We start from the raw sequence: 12989 nt of genomic DNA, 5'->3' as shown, positions 1-12989 counted from the left end.
TACACCATGGGTCTCAAGAATCCTTTAGTACAATAAACACGTACCCACTTGTTTACCAAATCAGACACCTGGGAAGCAGGTTTCCAGCAGAACGATATGACAGGTCCAATTATTTAATGTATAATTATTTTTCTTTTAAAGGGCCTGTTCCTAAGAAACTTGCCTTGCCCATAGTACCTTTCAGAACACAGCAGCCCATTCAACCGTCATGTGAGTCTGCCCGTCTAATAACAATAACAGCTAATAGCAACCATCATCGTGGTTACAATATTATTGGGTGCTTACTGTGTTCCTGAAACACTTAAAATACTTTATATGTCATGTCTCTTTTAATCCTCCTAACTACCTTGGGAGATAGAAAATTTTTTTTAATCTATTTTTAAAAAATTATTTATTTATTTATTTGGCTGCACTGGGTGTTAGTTGTGTCCCGTGGGATCTTCGTTGCGGCACGTGGGATCTTGTTCCCTGACCAGGGATTGAACCTGGGCCCCCTGCCTTGGGAGCACGGAGTCGTAGCCACTGGACCATCAGGGAAGTCCCTAAATCTATTTTACAAATGAGAAAACTGAGGCTCAGAAAGGTTGAGTAACTTGTACAAGGCTACGTAGTAAGTGGTAGAGCCACGTCAAATCCAAATCTGTCTGATTCTAAATCTGGAGCTCATGACCACCAGTATATTCTTCCAAACCTTAAACGTAAGTGTTTCTCATCCTCTGAAGTCAAGTGCTATTTCAGGAACCATGACTGTCTGAGGCTGAAGCTACTCAGATTTGCACACTAAATCCTATTGTCAGAAGTTTCACGTCCATGGTTTTCCAACAGGGATGATTTTACCTCCCAAATGACATTTGACAATGTCTGGAGATATTTTTGGCTGTCACAAACAGGGCAGGGGCAGAGGGTGCTACTGGCATCTAGCAGGAAGAGGCCAGGGATGCCCCTAAACGCTTTACAGCTCGCGAGACAGCGCCCACAGCAAAGAATTTTTAGCCAGCCTCAAATGTCAACAGTGCTGAGGTTGAGAACTCCTGTACTACATAAACTAGCACTTGGATTCTAAGTCAAAATAGAAAAATCATCCTATCTTGCCCCTCTTGATGCAGTGTGTCATTTGTCAAGGATGCAAAGTACAGCTTTGGAAGCAGCCATCAGATACTGACTCTGAAATGAATGGCTTCTCAAGGGTCCTACTCGGTAGGGTGACCAGATATGTTATCCTGCAAATTAGGACACTGACTCTGAAAGGAGACGCTATTTACAATTACTTCACGACACCGGGCATATACCTGGACAAATGGCCCCCTACTATTGAGTTCACTGTTAAAACGTGCTCGTGGCAGAGGCCAGTGCAGCAGTAAAGATGAAATGCTGCCTCGTGTGTCTTGGCAATGACTTCAAACCCTCCCAACTTAAAGGTGCATTTTTTTCCAAGAACTCCCGGACACTTTAGATTCCCAGAGGCTGTTCTGGGTCCCTCCGTCATCCACACAGGTGACATCTAGCACCATCTGTTGGTTTTCAGACACAGCTGAAAAGCTTTTGCTCTGCAGCCGGTTTTGAAAGCCCATCACTTGAACTTTGGCAATCGAGGATCTTCTACAGTTCATTTCATCTTGGCAAGCACCCTGTGAGGGAGGCCATGTGATATGGTCACTTTTAAGAAGTGTAAAGTGAGACACAGAGAGGCTGGCGCCTCTGGGGAGCAAAGCGAGTCCACGCCCAATGACTCTGTCATAAGACAGGAGACGGATGGCGTCACATAAATACACCCCCAGGGGTATATCTAGACTTCCAGAAAAACCTGAAAATTTTTTTTTACTACAACCATATCTAACTACCGTCATTGTTAACAGGCATCAGTAAAGGTGTGTCCTGAGCCAAGGAAGAGCCGAGGTGGTCGAAGGGTTCGGGATGTGCTGTCTGCACTTGACCCTTTTTTCTTCCACTCAGGAGGGCATATCAGAATGTGAGTGAAAGTTATTTCCTTGTAAGGATAACCTTGGCTGCATTCTGTTTTATTAGAAAAAAGATTTAGTCACAAGCTTTAATGTGTCGCAGTAATTGCCTGTGACCCATCTTGCTGTTGGCCATGACTCACCAGTGCTTTGGGCACCGTGCTCCAGCGTGGGGCTCCCCTCCACCGTGCTCCGTCTCTGGGGAAACGAACACAAGTAGCAAGCAATAAAACACTGTCATTAGTTTAGTTCTTATCTTAGAATTGTTTTGTTCTTGATTTCTCTTTTGAACTCAAGATCAAATCCCCTGGTTAAAGCTCGTGGGTTTTGGGAAGATAACAGTAGATATTTTGAGGCATAAAGTGTCTGGCTGTGTTAAGACTAATTATGGAGAAACGGGCTGGTGGCTAGAAAATAGTCGTGAAAGTTAAATAGGCTACAATCAGGGGTGAGGTCTTGTGAAAAGAAATGAGCTCCCCCGACCCAATCTGGAGGACGTGATGCTGATAAGGTAAAATATTAGGTTGTGAGGTTCATGTAGGGCTTTATCACACATCCTTTTAATTCTGCAATTAAAAGAGGGAAATAAGTGTGCCGTGTTTCTTTCTCCTTTAGAGAGATGGTGGAAGCTGTAGGCAGAGAGTTGCCACTGACAACCAGAAGAGGAAGATGGATGCCCCCAGCTCCCCAGAGAGCTCGCATTGGAGTTTTCTCCTCTGCTGCATTCCATTTTTCCTTGTCATGGATCCTGAGTTCTCCCTGTCCCCAGCTGAAATACACTCCCTTCTGTTTGCAGATGGCAAATGTGACAGTGCAGTGAGCTATGGGCTATAATCCAGCCTGATAGGCACCCTGGCCTGTGAGTGGAAGCCAGAAATAGTAGGCAGAAAGGCAAGCCATGGAGTTGAGGTGGCCTCCTGGAGTACTAGAGAGGCCCTGGAGAGCTCTGGAGGGCGGCTTTACAAATCAGCTTTCTTCTTCTTGTCTCCCATTCTTTGGGGCTTCTCCGTCTTTTTTTCATCTCCCATCCCCACCTCCCCAGGCTACACTCTCCCTGTGATTCAGAGCACAGCTGTAGCACTGCAGGAATCCCCTAAACTAACTTCTGTTTGGGGTTTATGGGAAGAAGTGTCTCTCTCCATAGGACCTGTGGGGTCAGCTGAGGCAAGGTAGCTGGGAGAAGAATGGGCCTGGGGACATCGGCCTGTTGGACCTTAAGAGTACAAGAGTTGAAAGTATTGATACATCTTGTTTCAATCACTGAACGCAGTGGATTTGAATGTTACCCTACATCTGTGCACATAAGAAATGTCACAGTGCTCTTATTCTCCTAAATCAACTTTAATTGGCTCTGCGCTCCCACCAACCTGACTGGCAGGAAATTCAGCCTTGCTCATGGAACAGGGGTCCTCCTTCCCCTCCTCTGGATTGTACCCAGGCTTGGAAGGTATGGCAGAGTCCAGAACATTCATCGAAGGCTCCTCTGGCCTTTGGGTCACATTCCCTGTTTAAGGAATGCATCGAGGTGCCCTTGAGGGCAGGTGGCTCCAGAGCTTCCTTGTCAGGAGATCTTTGCTGGGACCGGGAGGCTCGCTCCTGACTCATTCCCATGGGAAGTCCTGCCTAAGCCCCGCCCACAGCCCCAGTCCCAGTGTGCCACATGGGAACAGGCCTCGGGTTCCTACTGCCCAGTCAATCCTCAAAAGCTCCAGCCCCTAAAGAAGCTCTAAGTGACCTTGCTCCCTGTCTGTGTCTTCACCATCCTGACTCCTCAAAGTCTGCCTTACCACTTCCCTTTGTCTGCAACCATCCACCGTGTCTGCAAAATGAGCCGACTTTTGTCAAAGACCGAGCTGTTGGCAGGGTTGGTTTCTTCTGAGGGCTGGGATGGAGAATCTGCTCCAGGACTCTCTCCCAGCTTCTGGTGGGTAGCTAGCTAGCTTTGGCTTTCTTGGCATCTGCTGAATCACCCAGTCTTGACTTTCAACTTCACATGGCGCTCTCCCTGCGTGCATTCCTGTCTCCCAATATCCCCTTTTTATAAGGACACTAGCCATATTGGACTAGGGGGCCCAACCTACTCAAAGATCACCTCATCTAATTACTAATTAATTACAACTGCAATGACCCTATTTCCAAAAAAGGTCACATTCTGAGGTACCAGGAGTTAAAGCTTTGATATATGAATTTTGGGGGAGACACATTGAATCCATAACAGTGAGCAATTTGCCGCAGTTTTTCCTGAGGTTGTCCTGGTTTTAAAGTTCCATGTCCTGGAAACTTCCTCAGTCCCAGGCAAACCAGAACAGCTGGTCACCTTATTTGAAGACAATCCCGAAGAAGTAACAAAAAGTGTCCAATACTTGGTCATTTGCCCGCCGTATCTATTTCTTGGGAACCTCAAAAAAAGACTGGCTACTGGCAGGTAAATTTGGGTATTCCTAGATTCCTTGGGTGACTGTCACTTCTTTAACTGTTGACACGTAGCAGAGAGTCACTAAGTGTTGATGAAATGTGAAGGAGAGATGCAGAGAGGGTTGGGCTAAGGGCCAAATGTGAGAGGAGGGAGGAGGGGTTGGACACTGGAGTATGGTGGAGAGATTACTCTTGGAAAGCAAGAGTCTGCGTAGGTGAGGTGTCTGTCTGAGATGCTGGGGTGCAGAGAGGAGGGCCTGTGGGGCGTCACACCTGAGCCCCCTGCCTCACCTGTTGAGAGTGAGCCATCATGCAGAGGAAGCCCAGCATCCAGTGATTCTAATCTCTGCCATGTTTTCTTGTTGCTACCACTGCAGAAGAGAGGGAACAAACAACTCTTTAAGTCTCCCATAAATTGAAGATGATGAAGGTCACCTCTTAGAAGGTTCTAATCATGCTTAGAACACGTGTGTTTTGCAAGTCTCCATCCAGGACTGATTACAGTGAGGACAGGGAGAATTAAATGTTGAGGAGGAAACCCATTTTAGGAGGGGGGAAGCTGGGTGGTAAGAGAAGGGGTCCCCTGTCCCCACTGTGGTCAGCTGTTGCTGCTGTTTACAAGTTGTGTTTTAGGAAACTTATGCAAATGCCTCCCGAAGGATCCCTGTGTTATTTGACATGATCTTGAAATAATCCCCTCAAAATAATTTTTCTGATTACTGATCCAGCTGATAGAGAAATCAAAATAAACTCCCTTTTGTGAAAGCCACTACTATGGATTTATAAAGGTGTCCTGGGCAGGCAAATAATTTCAGAAAAAGGTATGATTTTGATAAATCAGCAACTGCTCTTGTTAAATAATCATTCTCTTTTCATAAGACCAGAAATAAGTCACAGCTCAAGTGAGGCACAGTTAATTAGAGAAACATATTTTCTTGTTTATAGTCTATCAATAATACTATTATTGAGCAACTATTAGGTATAGAGCAAAAGTTTTAGGGAGTCCAAATATTTTGCCCAGAATAGGGTTTCCCTCCATTACCAGAAATTTATGAAATTTATGCCACTTTCCATATTATTAATGACCCAGTCCTGGAAGTCGTTATCTCCCTGGTTTTAATTAAAACATCTTCAGAATTGCTCCATGGCAACCCAGAACCTATTTTACAGATGGAAACACTGAGGAACCTTGTGCCTTAGAGAACCAGCCAGAAGCAGAGTCATCTCTGAACCGATCCTCAGAGTTCTGGGGACTCCACGTGCCGCTCCACATGTTGGAAGGGGTGTCTGGTTGGACAATTTCCGTGGGTCCTGGGTTTTAGAGGGGTTCACCATGTGCCATCTGTTCTTCAGTTTTGGAATCACTGCAGCACGCTTTCCTTTCTGATTAGCAAACACCACCTGCTGTTGGAAGTCAACCCAAAGGATCTGGCTGGTGTCCCATGGCAATCTGTCACCTCGCCTGGAAGAAACACCTCCCCCATGCTAGGAGTTCTCCAGGTGACACACCTCACCCTGCCTACCCTTCACTTGTCTCTCCTCCATGCGGGAGAGGGTCACAGAGGGAACCCTGAGAAAAGCCAGGAGCAGGGATGGCCAAGAGCCTCCGTGTGAGAAGGAACACCTACAACGTGGAGGCATCAGGTTCCTCTTGGGTTCTGTGCAACTACTCCCACTAATTCCAGTACATTTTAATCACCCAAAAAGGAAACTCCATGCCCATTAGCAGTCACTCTGCGCTACCCTCCCCAGTCCCTGGCAGCCATTAACTTACTTTCTGTCTCCATGGATTTGGACATTTTGCAGTTAAAGACCTACCCATTAACAGCCAAGAAAAGGAAAACTTAAGGCCCAGGATAAAAGATGGAAAACCATTTTCATGACACTTCTTCTTGACTTCTGAAAAGTAGCAGCACCCCACTCTCTCTTCTCTAACTGCAAGTCATGTCTTTCTTTTGCATCCAATGCCTACTCCCCACGGTGCTGTCTAGGGTTCAGCCCTGTTCGGGGCATCGGGGTGTGGTGTGTGGAGCTCCCTCCCTCCCTGTCATCCACTCTGTCCACTCCTGTGGCTTTGACCATCCCTTGTACCAGTGGCTGCACCACCGGTCCATCCGAGCCCAGGCCTTCCTTCTGAGCTTTGATTTTTACCAGATACACCGCTGGGTGCTTGAATTAATTTCCTATTGCTGCTGTAACAAATGACCACAAACTTAGTGGTCTAAAACAACACGAATTTATTCTCTTGAAGTTCTGGGAAGTCAGAAGTTCAGGCTCGTGTCATTGAACTGAAAGGTATTGACAAGGCTGCACTCCCTCCGGAGGCTCTAGGGGAGAATCGGTTCCTCGCTTCGTCCAGTTTCTAGAGCTGTGTCCCTCACATCCTGTGGCTCCTGGCCCCTTTCTCTGTCTTCAAAGCCTGCAGGGCAGCATCTTCAAATCTCTCTCTGCTTTGTCGTCACATCGCTTCCTTCTCTGACTCTGACTCTTGCTGTGCTCCCCCTTAATCACTTTTGCCATGGAAGGTAACCAAGTCACAGTTCCAGGTATTAGGACATGGACACGTCGGGGGACCACTATTCCGTCTTCCGTGGTACTCAGTGTATGTTCATGAGAGAGATAAAGGAAAGAAGGAAGGAAGGGAAGAGAGGAGAAAGAAGAAAAGATGCAGACAAAGCATAGTGTTTCCCTCCGAGACTCTCTGATCCACTGATTTTTCTGATCATTGAGGAGAGGGCTCCGGGAAAGGCAGGCTATTTGGAAGAGCCCCCGGTCCCAGGGAAGGACATGTTGGGGAGGGTGGTGGCAGGGCGCCTCTGTGATTCTTTTGACCATCTCATCTCTCCTCTCATCAAACTCCTTTTAGGTTAGGCCAGGCTTGGGGTGCAGGACACGGGGCAGGGAGAGAATTTGGATAATAGCAATAAGTCACGAGGAGCTAGGGGTCCCGTGGCCATTGTGGAAGTGGTGGCTGTGACCCACTGTTGGAGCAGGGCAACTCTTTCCCCTGTTTACCTACATTTCGAAGGGTAGGTCAAGGAAGCAACTGGAAGAAAATTAAGAAAACACTGCAGAGTAAGGCTTTCTTCTTTGCTTCCTCTAAATCAGAATAACTAAGACATGAAGAGTGCATATGGTCCAGCAAGAGAAGCCCTCCTAAGCCTTTCACCATTTAGCACGTTGTTTTTGTGCAGGTTCTTGCATGATGCAGCTGTCACAACTAATACACATGCAGCTGAAAACACTGCTTTGGAAATCAAAGCTTGCCATCAGATCCCAGGGTTGTGTGCATGTGAGTCAGTTTAAAAGACTTTTTTGTGGGTGTTATTTTCAATTTTTCTTTAAATAAAATGAACTGTTTACAGCAAAAATAATCACAAGATATTATGTAGATTATAACATAGGTAGAAATAAAATGTATGACTACAATAGCACAAAGGCTGGGAGATGCTATATGTAATCGTGCAGAGCTGTAATAATACTTGAAAATAGACTGGAGTAAATTTAATAGGTATAGTATATACACCTATTCCCCTTGGTTCTGTTTTGGAGAATATGTTGTTTTAAATAAAAAATTATGTTACTTAATATGGATTGGGCTTAATTTTGTTGTTTGGGCTTATCATTTTAAAATGAATCAATCAATATTTTAAAAACCTCTCAGTTTTAATTTCTAACATGATAAGTATTGATACATAACCCACAAAAACAAAAGCTCTTTTCGGTCTTCAATCTTTTTAAGAGTACAAAGAGGGAATTCCCTGGCAGTCCAGTGGTTAAGACTCAGCGCTTTCACTGCCGTGGGCCCGGGGTTTGATCCCTGGTTGGGCAACTAATATTCCACAAGCTGTGCAGCTCGGCCAAAATATAAAATAAAATAAAAAATAACCAAAATATGTCTCTAAATTAAAAAAAAAGAGAGTGCAAAGAGATGCTGGCGCCAAGATTGAGAACCATGTGCCCGTGAAAGGAACGTGTCACCCAATGTTTATTATATTCCAGATATTGACTCCAGAGTCCGTTCTCTACATATGTGACTGCCTTGCTTCTCAAACGTAAAAAAAAAAAAAAAAAAAATCAAAATTTAACATCCATTTGTAAAGAAAAAAATAGAAATTTAGGAATAGGAGGGAACATCATTACTTGATAAAGAGTTTGCCTAAAATATATGGAGATATCATACCTAAAGAGTAGAACATTATACATATTCCTTTTGAATTCAATAAAACCTGCACTGCTTCAACCACTGCTTCTATTCAACTTTGCATTAGTTTTAAGTCAGTATAATAAAATAAGAAAAAGAAACAAAATGTATGAGAACTACAAAGGCAGAAACAAAATTGCCATTATTTGCAGACAAAATTTCTGTTGACACAAAAATTTTAAGTGGATCTACAGAGAAGCTACAAGAACAAATAAGACAGTTCTATATAGTTGCTGGACAGAAGTGTAATATAAAAAATCAATATCATCCCTATATCCCAGAAACTATTACATAGAACGTGCAATTTTAAAAGAAACCTAAACTTCATATTTGTAACAGGCCTTTGCAGATAAAAGAAAAAAGGTAAACAAAAAAACTTTATTGGAAGATGTAGAAGATCTAAATACCAGTTTGTAGGTAGGAAGATTTGATATTATAAAGAAGACATATTACCTTTATTATTTCATTGCCTATCTAATACAAGTCTTGACATTGTTTTTCACAGAATTTGACAAAATGCTAAGACAAATTTGAAGAATGTGGCCATGTGTGTGGAAATGGAGAAAGCTGGGGGAATATAACTTATCTGCTAGTAAAGCAGGCACTGTAAATAAATGGGTTCAGCATTGGACAGGGAGTCCAAAGAACCGTGTCAGGCAGCCTGGAAACAGAGCCACATATATGTGTTTGAGCTGGTACATGACAGGTGGCTTTAAAATCGGTAGGGAAAGAGTAGTTCAAACAACTAGTGTGTTGGAGACTGGAGGGAACCAAAAGTGCCCACCGAACTGAGAAGGCATCTTGAGACTGAAAAATGAGACAGGTGGCGCCATATAATCAATGCATCAGTTCATTACCCTCATTAGAGGGTAAATTACAGGGCGGGATAGGGCGGTCAGCTGTCTGGAAGCATTAACACCTGCACTCTGCACTGCCGAGCGGCTACTGGGACAATTTTACTGTTATCCTAGGGTATGGGGGTAGGTGCTTGGAAACATGAAGTGCATTCCTAAGTCAAGATTTATAAATGGTAACTAGTCTCATGGGTGCCAGGAATACATCAGCAAAGGTTTTCATCATTGTTTGGGGACCAACAGAGCATAAAGGCCACCTGGTCCTAATGATTATTAAACAATATCTATTAACTACAAAGCCCTTGACGACAGAGAAGTGGTTTAACGCACCATAAAGTCCTGGGTAGGGTCAGCAGAAAGAGGAGAAACTGCGACGGCCCGAGAAGGCACTGGTTATGCTAACAGCCACACATAGTGATCCTGGGATAATGAGATCTCTTTATTTTGGAAAAAGATAACATTAGGTCATTTCCTACCATATTAAAAATTAATTTCCGTTGTGTAAAAGACACACATGTCAAAAACAAAACTATAAAACTTTTGGGAGAAAACACAAGCAAATATCATTATGACAGTGGAGAAGGGACAGATTTTTTTAATGACAGAAAAACTGCATGAGTCACAAATAAAAAGTTTCATCAAGCCGTTTAATTAAGACAATAAACTTTCATGACAAGAAGCAGGAAAAAGCATGTAAAGATAAGAACAGATTTTGTAATCCAAGTAATTGACAAAATGTCAGTTATTAGAATATGTAAGGAATTCTTATTTAAAAAAGACAAACCCAGGGATTTCCCTGGTGGTGCAGTGGTTAAGAAACCACCTGCCAATGCAGGGGACCTGGGTTCAATCCCTGGTCCAGGAAGATCCCACATGCTGCGGAGCAACTAAGCCTGTGCACCACAACTGCTGAGCCTGCGCTCTAGAGCCCGTGAGCCACAACTACTGAGCCCGCAAGCCACAACTACTGGAGCCCAAGCACCTAGAGCCCGTGCTCCGCAACAAGAGAAACCACGGCAATGAGAAGCCCGTGCACTACAACGAAGAGTAGCCCCCGCTCGCCGCAACTAGAGAAAGCCCACGCACAGCAACAAAGACCCAACGCAGCCAAAAATAAATAAATATATAAACAATAAATAAATAAATACGTTTATTAAAAAATAAATAAATAAAACATTTAAAAAGCAAACCCAATAGAAAGACAGGGAAAATAAAATGAAAAGGCAAGTTTTCCCAGAGGAGAAAACCTTCATGGTCAATAAATATATGAAAATATTCTCACCCTCTCACATAAATAATCAAATTTAAACATGAAACAGCAATGAGATACCATGACGTGCATCAGTTTAGGACAATTAATAAGCCCGTTCAAACCAAGTGTTGTCAAAGATGTATAGAAATGGGTGCTCTGTCCCAAAGGTGGTGGGTGTGCTGATCGGTGAAGTGACCACTCCAGAGAGCAATATGGTACCTCTAGTACGTTCTCCTCCAGAGAAACTCACATTTGCACACAACTGATATGCACACTTTGGTCACTGCAGCTCTGTTATTTCATAGGATATAAGTGGAAACCACCCAACAGTATAGGAACTGATAAATAATCTGAGGTCTGTTAGTTAAATGGAAGTTTGAGCTAGATCTACATGGAATCAAAGTGAGTACATTTCTAAGACATGATGTTGAATGAAAAAAAGCAAACAGCAAACTAAAGGAACAGTGTTATACTATTTGTCTAAATGTTTAAAAATATGCAGTCTAGTAGCGTATATGCTATTGCATGGATGGTAAAATACATTAATGGCAATAATTCATATCAGCTTTAGAATGGTGGACACCTTTAAGGAATAATGTGGGGGGGGGAAATGAGAGGTGCAGTTGGGATTTAGCTGTGTTTGCAATGTTTTATTTCTGAGAGAGTCTGGAGGCCAAACATACATGGCAAAACGTTATCTGTTTAGTTTTGGTGGAAGACACCGCATGGCAGCACGTGGGCGGCCCAGGACCTGTGTTCAGTTTGAGCAAGTCCATTTCTGAGAGGGGACTCAGGTGGGCTGGGGGCTGGAGCAGTGGCTGTTGTCCAGCCTGGGGTTCAGCCAGTGGCTTCAAGTGGTGTTTCAGGGATGCTTAAAGCAACTGGCCTTGCTGGGCATCTAGAGGAAAGATGCAAGGGCAGCCGTCAAGAGAGAGGAAAGCACAGAACCACAGCAAGCTCAGTTCAGTGAAAGAGTTTTGTATAAGAGCAGCTATAGACCATCAGAAAGCAGGTGGGGAGCAGGGTTAGGCCAGAATGGGGCAGGGGGTGGACTTTTGCTTTGGGGGGAAGCTGTGCTTTTGCATTTGTTGTGATGCAGGAAGTGAGTAAATCAGATTTGTGCTTTTGAGATTACTTTGGTGTAATTTCCCCCTGAATTTCATTTTACTCAATATAGAAAATCAGTCTTGGACCAGCACTGTATTCAATTCTTCAAGTACATCTCCTTACAAATGCAAAGAGGTCCTTTGCTCCTAAAACATATATATATACATATATATGTATATATATATGTTTTTAACATAGTTTTACAGAGGGATGCAGTTCTAGGTGATCTTGTTTCCATGTAAATCAGAAAAATAAATCAAATTATTTATCAAACGTATTCTTTAGGACATTGTGCTTATCTTTTTTTTTTTTTAATCGTCCTTCTATGTCTACTCTAATTATTCGATACAGGCTTCAATCTAGTAAAGGCATGTTGCTGTCCTTTTGAAACATGAAAAAGTTGTTTAATGTCAGACCATAAATGAAGAGTACTCTCTACCCCAGATTCTGACCTATATGATTTGTTTCTTCTGTTTGGTTTTACTTAATTGAAAGACTGTTTCATACATTTTTCTTTTTCCCTCATATTTATTTTCATTCTTTCTAGTCTCATTTCAGAACTCATTCAGCCATTTCTGCTTCTCAAAGCAATGCTATTCTGTTGGTAATAGAGAAAGCTCCAGGTGCAATGCTGTAACCTAATTTCAGGATATTATTAAAAGCACTTAATTCACATAATTGTGTTTGACTTGGAAAAAATGACTAAATCTTGGATTGAACTGACTGGGGCATAACTATTTCAGGGCTTGTTATTAAGAATTTAAACATTATTGGTCAATTTCTTTGGGCTGTTTGAAAGTGCCTATTTTCACTTATAATAATAGATCTCCTTGTAAAACTTTCCACAGATAGCATTTTATACTTAACAGGGGGCTGGCCTGTTTTATTTGATATAATCACTTTAATGTCTCACCTCAGATATTCTTCCATTATTTTCATTTTAAGTTTGGGGAAGAAGCCTGAGGCTTAAATGACCTGCCAAAGCTCATTGGTGGTGGGTGGCTCCTTCACTTGTCTTCAGGTTTAAAAGTCAAGTCTCCTTCCATTGTTGTCCTGTGAATTCCAAGACTCCATCTTATCCTTGAATTTGTTGTTCCACTTGTCTTCAAGACATCTGAGGATTAAGCTATCTGCCTCCCAGAAACATGGTATGACTGGTTTTTGTTCAACAACTTCTAAAATTGAAGGAGGAGGGCTAG

At 43.0% G+C, this 12989-nt stretch overlaps 2 long non-coding RNA genes across 2 annotated transcripts in view; one reads left to right on the top strand and one right to left on the bottom strand.

Annotated features, from left to right (window-relative positions):
* LOC309635585 overlaps window positions 1–12989 on the top strand; it is a 712727-nt gene that overhangs the window by 138508 nt on the left and 561230 nt on the right. The gene's annotated exons all lie outside the window — the stretch shown is intronic.
* Window positions 1–12989, bottom strand: part of LOC309635580 — a 32920-nt gene that overhangs the window by 13362 nt on the left and 6569 nt on the right. The window contains exons 2-3 of the long non-coding RNA XR_014248893.1: window positions 4665–4744; window positions 2102–2156 (exon numbers count right to left, since the gene is read on the bottom strand). This is a non-coding gene — a long non-coding RNA (uncharacterized lncRNA). The remainder of the gene's footprint in view (window positions 1–2101; window positions 2157–4664; window positions 4745–12989) is intronic.

This window comes from Balaenoptera borealis (genome assembly GCF_965194805.1).
Source record: "Balaenoptera borealis genome assembly, chromosome: 10".
NCBI classification, from domain to species: Eukaryota; Metazoa; Chordata; class Mammalia; order Artiodactyla; family Balaenopteridae; genus Balaenoptera; species Balaenoptera borealis.
Note: the sequence above shows the minus strand (reverse complement) of the source record. Positions and strands in the feature narration are given on the sequence as shown.